Below are 6,623 nucleotides of genomic sequence, written 5' to 3' on the forward strand. Positions count from 1 at the left end.
GGCTCTCCCTCTCTACCTCTGTTCCACTCTCCATTTCTTTCTGTCCTATCAAATAAAATGGAAAAGAAAAAATGACTTCCTGGAGCACTGAATTAAAAGTTCTGACATTGAGCTCAAGAAATAACTCTGGTGGCAGAAAAAAGAAGAGGACAAAAGAAAACTGTTGGGGGAGTCAGGCGGTATCACAGCGGTTAAGCGCAGGTGATGCAAAGCACAATGACCAGCGAGAGGATCCCGGTTCAAGCCCCTGGCTCCCCACCTGAAGGGGAGTCGTTTCACAAGCGGTAAAACAGGTCTGCAGGTATCTATCTTTCTCTTCCCTCTCTATCTCCCCCTCCTCTCTGCATTTCTCTATGTCCTATCCTACAATGAAGACATCAATAACAACAACAATAATAACTACAACAATAAAACAAGGGCAAAAAGCAAAGGGAAAATGAATATTTTTTTTTAAAAAAGAAAACTGTTATCCATCCTGCTCAATTTCACTCTAGAATAGTAAGTAAAATATTATTTATAAATACAAAAAGATGCTATGGGGAAGAGGGAACCATTGTGGAAAGTCTGTGACAGTGACAGGGTCTCATGTCCCTTAAGAGGGGGAAGGAGTTAACTCCACTTGGGAGGCTGGATAAACAGGCTCAAGCAGAACAGTTTGAGGTCTGAGAGATCCACCAGTGAACAAATTTAATTTATTTTTACTTTCTATGCTTTCACCAGTGGAACTTTATTCCTTTACATTATATTTTTCAGAAAGAGAAAGACAGAAAGATACCCCAACACTTAAGCTACCTGTTATGTGGTGGGGCTCTGTCTCAAATGAACACTGTACACTACACTGTACACTTACACTGCTAAGAGTTAAAACTATCTGAGTGAGGGCACGGGAGACAGCATAATGGTTATGCAAACAGACTCTCATGCCTGAGGCTCCTAAGTCCCAGGTTCAGTCCCCCGCACCAACATAAGCCTGAGCTGAGTAATGCTCTAGTGTTTCTCTCTCTTTCTCTCTCAAAAATAAAATTAATTAAAAAAAATTAAAAACTATCTGAGTGAGATACTTTGCTGTTTGTGGACCCTTTGATTTTAACAGCTTTTTTATTATTAATAAAACACAGATACAGGGGATACAGAATACTGCTCAACTCTAGTCTATGATGGTGCTAGGGATTGAATTGAAGACCTTAGAACCTCAAGCATAAAAGCCTTTTGCATGAAAAGGATGTTGTCTCCCCAGATCCACTTTCTTATACAATAAAGTGAGTTATTTACAGCCTGCAAGGACCAGAGTGAGGAGAGCACTGCTTGATGTAAACACAGCCTGAAGTTTGTATCAACACCTAAGGGAGATGACAAAGTATCTTTCTCTTTTAGATATAGGGGGAGAGTGGCAGAGATATGTGGAGGCCGAGAAAATAGGAGAGACATTACAGAACCACACAATCACCTGTAACATTTCTTTGTTCTGTGTAACACACCCATGAGGTGGTAGGGAATTGTAACTTTAGGTCCTTAGTGTAAAGTATTTCTATTTTTTTAAAAAGATTTCTGATGTTTATTGGACCCAGGTTGTCAAAAAGGAAAGACCAGTAATGATTTTGATTGTCGATGGTAAAAAGTTTGTTGGGCTGATAGATACAGGAGAAGATGTTTTAGTCATTTCCATGGGATGTTGGCCTTCTTCCTGGCCCCTTGTTCCCTCAGATTCCTCCTTGAGTGGCACTGGGACTCGTTCCTGTGTTGATAAATCAGCCTCTACCTTAAGGTGGACTGATGGAAGAAGTAAACAAAGGTATTTTCAACCTTTTATTGTCTCAAATTTACCACTTAATCTCTGGGGAAGAGATGTTTTACAATCTCTGGGCTTAATGCTACATTATTCCAAGGCTGATTTAGCCCTCCAGCCTTTTTAGCAAGGGCCACTGTGAGGCGGCATGCTCACAGATGAGCCTGTATGGGTGGATCAGTGGCCCTTAACTGAAGAAAAATTGAATGCCGCCAGAAAGCTAGTTTTGATGAACAGTTAGAAGCTGGACATATTTGTCCCTCTAATTCTCCCTGGAATTCCCTAATTTTGTGATAAAAAAGAGATCAGGCAAATGGAGATTATTACAGGATCTTCTCAAGGTCAATATGACCATGCAGTCTATGGGGACCCTACAATTGGGTCTACCACCCCCTTGTGCTATTCCAAAAGGTTCTTTTATAATTATTATAGACCTAAAAGACTGTTTTTACACCATTCCCCTGGTGCCAAAAGACTGCCAGAGGTTTGCTTTCAACATTCCTAGTACAAATGATACTGCATCCCATGACAGATATCAGTGGATTGTTCTCCCTCAGGGTATGAAAAACAGTCCTACTTTGTGTCACAAATTTGTATCCCAGACCCTTAAGCCTGTTAGGAAGGCTTTTCCTAATACACACCTGGTTCATTATATAGATGATATTCTTATAGCAGCTGACAACAAAACTGATCTTTTTAAGGCTTTTAGACAATTAACGGCTAGTATGCATGAGAATGGATTATTAATAGCACCAGAAAAGGTACAGGTTAGAGGACCATATGAATACTTGGGTTACAGGCTATTAAGATTCAGATAATTCCCCAGAAGCTAGAAATACGCAGACATAACTTAGTCTCTTTGAATGATTTTCAAAAATTACTGGGAGATATTAACTGGCTTCGTCCATTAAAATTAACTACTGGGGAACTAAAACCCCTCTTTGATATTTTAAGGGGCGATTCTGATCCTTCCTCACCCCAAATTTTAAATTCTGAAGCCCTTGTATCCTTAAAAATGGTGGAAGTGGCTATTCAGGCCTCCACTACACATTATTTGGATTATGCTAAGCCATTCCTGTTGTGTAACATCAATACTCATTATCTTCCAACTGCTGTGTTGTGGCAGGATGGCCCCCTAGAATGGCTGCACCTTCCTGTACAGCCTAGAAAATCTTTATTAACTGCACATGAAGGTATGGCTCAGCTAATTTTATAAAGAAGAAAAAGGAGCAGAAAATTATTGCTAAAGAGCCTGCTTCCTTGTGGTTCCCTTTAAGACAAAAGAACTTGATTGGCTAATACAAACTAGCACTTTTTGGGCTATAGCTATTTCTGGATTCTTAGGTGCTATAGATAATCACTATCCCTCCCATAAAATTCTTCAATTTGCACTGACCATTGAATTTATCTTTCCTAAAATCATTAAAAGTTCTCCCATCCCCGGAGGGCTCCTGGCTTTTACTGATAGATCTAGCAATGGTGTTGCTACATATAAAGTGGGTACTAAGCTCTAAAAATCAGCACAGATGATGGAACTGGCAGCCATTATAGCAGTTTTATCTTCCTTCCCACCCTGCCCCTTAAATATATTCTCTGACAGTAAGTATGTGGTGTTTTCCTGTACTGTGATTGAAACTGCTGTTATTCCTGAACAAGAAAATGTTTCTCCCCTTTATCAACTGTTCTAGACTACAGCTCATCCTCTGAGCCAGATCTGAACCAGTGTATATTGGGCATATTTGTGCTCATTCAGGCCTTCCTGGCCCCTTATCTCTGGGAAATCAGTCCATTGATGAGGCCACAAAGATATTCTCTGTTACAGAGGCAGAGAAGTCTCACTCTTTGCATCACCAAAATGCTGCCTCTTTAAAGCAGCAATTCCAGCTGACTAGAGAAATGGCTAGGGCCATTGTCAAACATTGCTCTGACTGTGCTCTTCATTTACCTGTCCCTCACCTAGGGGTTAATCCTCATGACCTTGTTCCCAATATGATTTGGCAGATGGATGTCACTCATGAATCTTCTTTCGGCTCTCTTAGATATATTCATGTCTCTGTGGATACTTTTTCAGGCCTCATTCATGCCACTGCCCAAACTGGAGAGGCCACCAAACATGTTATTAGGCATTGCCTGGCTCAATTTGCATTGTTTGGAATACCTGCAACATTGAAAACAGATAATTGGTCAGGTTATACTAGCAAGGCCTTTGCATCTTTGAAACAACAGATGAGAGTCTGAGAAGCCATTCTGAGCAGTGGGGAGCTCTCACAGACTGTGTGGTTATGAGACTCAAATACCAAGCGCTCCAGGGGTTTCAGTTTTGTCACATATACCACCATGGAGGAGGTGGGTGCTGCCATGAATGCGAGGTCACACAGGGTTGATGGGAGAGTCTTGGAACCAAAGACAGCCATCTCCAGAGAAGATTCTCAACATCCTGGCGCCCACTTAACTATGAAAAAGATTTCTGTGGGGGGCATTAAAGAAGACACTGAAGAACGTCATCTAAGAGACTATTTTGAACACTATGGGAAAATTGAAGTTATTGAAATCATGACTGACCGGGGCAGTGGCCAAAGAGAATGAAGTGGTTCTGGGAACTTTGGTGGTGGCTGTGGAGGTGGCTTTCATGGTAATGACAACTTGGCAGAGGGGGGGACTTTAGTGGTCAAGGTGGTTCTGGTGGCAGCCAAAGTGGTGGCCGATGTGGTGGCAGTGGGGATGGCTACAATGGATTTGGCAATGATGGAAGTAATTTTGGAGGTGACAGAAGCTACAATGATTTTGGCAATCACAATAACCAGTCCTATGAACCTATGAAAGGAGGATACACTGGAGGCCGAAGCTCCAGCCCCTTTGATGGTGGTGGCCAGTATTTGCCAAACTACAAAACCAAGGTGAATACAGTGGCTCCAAAAGCAGCAGTAGCTATGTCAGCAGCAGAAGGTTTTAGTTGCCAGGAAACAAAGCTTAGCAGGACAGCAGAGGCAGCAGGCCTAGCTGCTACAAAGAAGACTTGTGCGGCACCCCCCCCGCCTTTATGAACACCAGGGAGCCTGACAGGGTCATCTCCTCTGGACCTGCATTCAGACTTCAAGGAAGCTGGGCAGAAAGGAAAAGAGTGGGATGATGCATTCTCCCCCCGTTATTGTTACAAATAATTATACTGTCACAATTGATTAATAGTGCTTTGGCAGTGCCTGGTAGAAATGGAAAGTCAGAGGCACCCCCTCTCCCTTACACAGGGGCATATTTGACAGTTACATTATGAAAGTGGAGAAGGTGGGTCAACATAGACGGACAAAAGAAGTCATGTTATGACCTGCTCCTCAAAGGAAGAATAAAGAGATTGAGGCCTCCCAGGTACAAGTTGACTTATTGAAACAAAGAAAGATTAATAGTTAAACTGTACCAGACCTAGAGGAGCAGTGGTCCACGACTAGGCAAAGATCTGTATGCCCCCATAGAAGATTAATGGTAGAGATAGCCCTCAGCAAAAGTCTAAAGCAATTCTGGGTATGACCTCCCCTGAGAACAGGACAATACTAAGCATTGTTCCATTCTTTACAGTTATAGGGGAGTAACATGTAGCTTGCCAAAGCCACAAGACTATGTTTATTCCTACTTCTTTATGAGCAACTTGTCTAGGCAACCTGAATGTAACCTGAAAAAAGTATAAAAGCGAATGCAGTTTCACTATTAAAATGAGTCCAGATTCACCCTCCAATAGTGTGGTGTCTATCTGTTCTCCCTCACGCCGACTCCTGACCCACCTGGGAGGTTGCCTTCGAGACCCCTGGCCCTCATGCTGCTCATCCACTGTGGTGGTCCGCGGCAGACTTGTGTGTTGGGTAGTATGCCAGCTCCCCCAACTTAAAGCTTCTGTCTCTAATCCTATTTAACTAAGCACCAGCATGCCTGAAGGGCATTGGTTTGATCAAATTTTGGCCCTATGAAAGGAGCAAACTTTGGAGGCCAAAGCTCTGCCCCTATGGTGGTGGTGGCCAGTGTTTTACTAAACCACAAAACCAAGGTGAATGTGGTAGCTTCAAGAGCAGCAGTAGCTACGGCAGTGGCAGAAGATTTTAATCGCCAGTAAACAAAGCTTAGCAGGAGAGCAGAGCCAGAGCGGTGACAGGGAAGCGACAGGTCACAACAGATTTGTGAACTCAGCCAAGCACATTGATGGCAGGGCCTAGCTGCTAGAAAGACTTGTTGTGTTAGACAATACTCTTATGTATGGGGAAAAAAAAACTTTGGAGGACTGTATTTGTGACTAATTGACAGGTTTAGTTTCTCTTTTGTGGGAAGTGTAAAGCATTCCAACAAAGGGTTTTAATGTAGTTTTCTTTTTCACCCATGCTGTTGATTGCTAGATGTCTGATCATGATGCTGAATAAATGTGTCTTTAAAGAAACAAAATAATGTGTTGCTGAATATAAATAAATATGGACACTGGACACAGAGCTGGCTCGCACAGGAGAGCATTTGCTGTACTGTATATGAGATTTCAGGTCTGAGCACCCCATGGGAGCACTACAGGGAGGGAAAGTTCCACTTGGGGTGGAGCAGTGTGGTGGAATCCCTCCTCTCTCAAACTCTCAGAAACATAAAACAATGAAAAACTCAACACATGTGTCCTGGGATCAGGGAAGCCCCAATTTTCTGGAGACCCCCATCGCCCTGAAACTTGTTAAAATTTTTATTTATAAAAAAGAAACACTGAAAACAACATAGGAAAAACAACTCCACACAATTTTCACCCCCAGAACTCTGTATCCCATCCCCTCTCTTGACAGCTTTCCTATTCTTTATCCCTCTGGGAACCCGGACCCAG

General features: G+C 42.5%; 1 pseudogene; it reads left to right on the forward strand.

Moving 5' to 3' along the window:
• The window catches only part of LOC103128075 (heterogeneous nuclear ribonucleoprotein A1-like), a 150,672-nt pseudogene extending 144,797 nt beyond the window's left edge, over positions 1 to 5,875 (forward strand).
• The last annotated feature ends 748 nt before the right edge of the window (positions 5,876 to 6,623 follow it).

The sequence above is a fragment of the Erinaceus europaeus genome, chromosome 13, assembly GCF_950295315.1.
Source record: "Erinaceus europaeus chromosome 13, mEriEur2.1, whole genome shotgun sequence".
NCBI classification, from domain to species: domain Eukaryota; kingdom Metazoa; phylum Chordata; class Mammalia; order Eulipotyphla; family Erinaceidae; genus Erinaceus; species Erinaceus europaeus.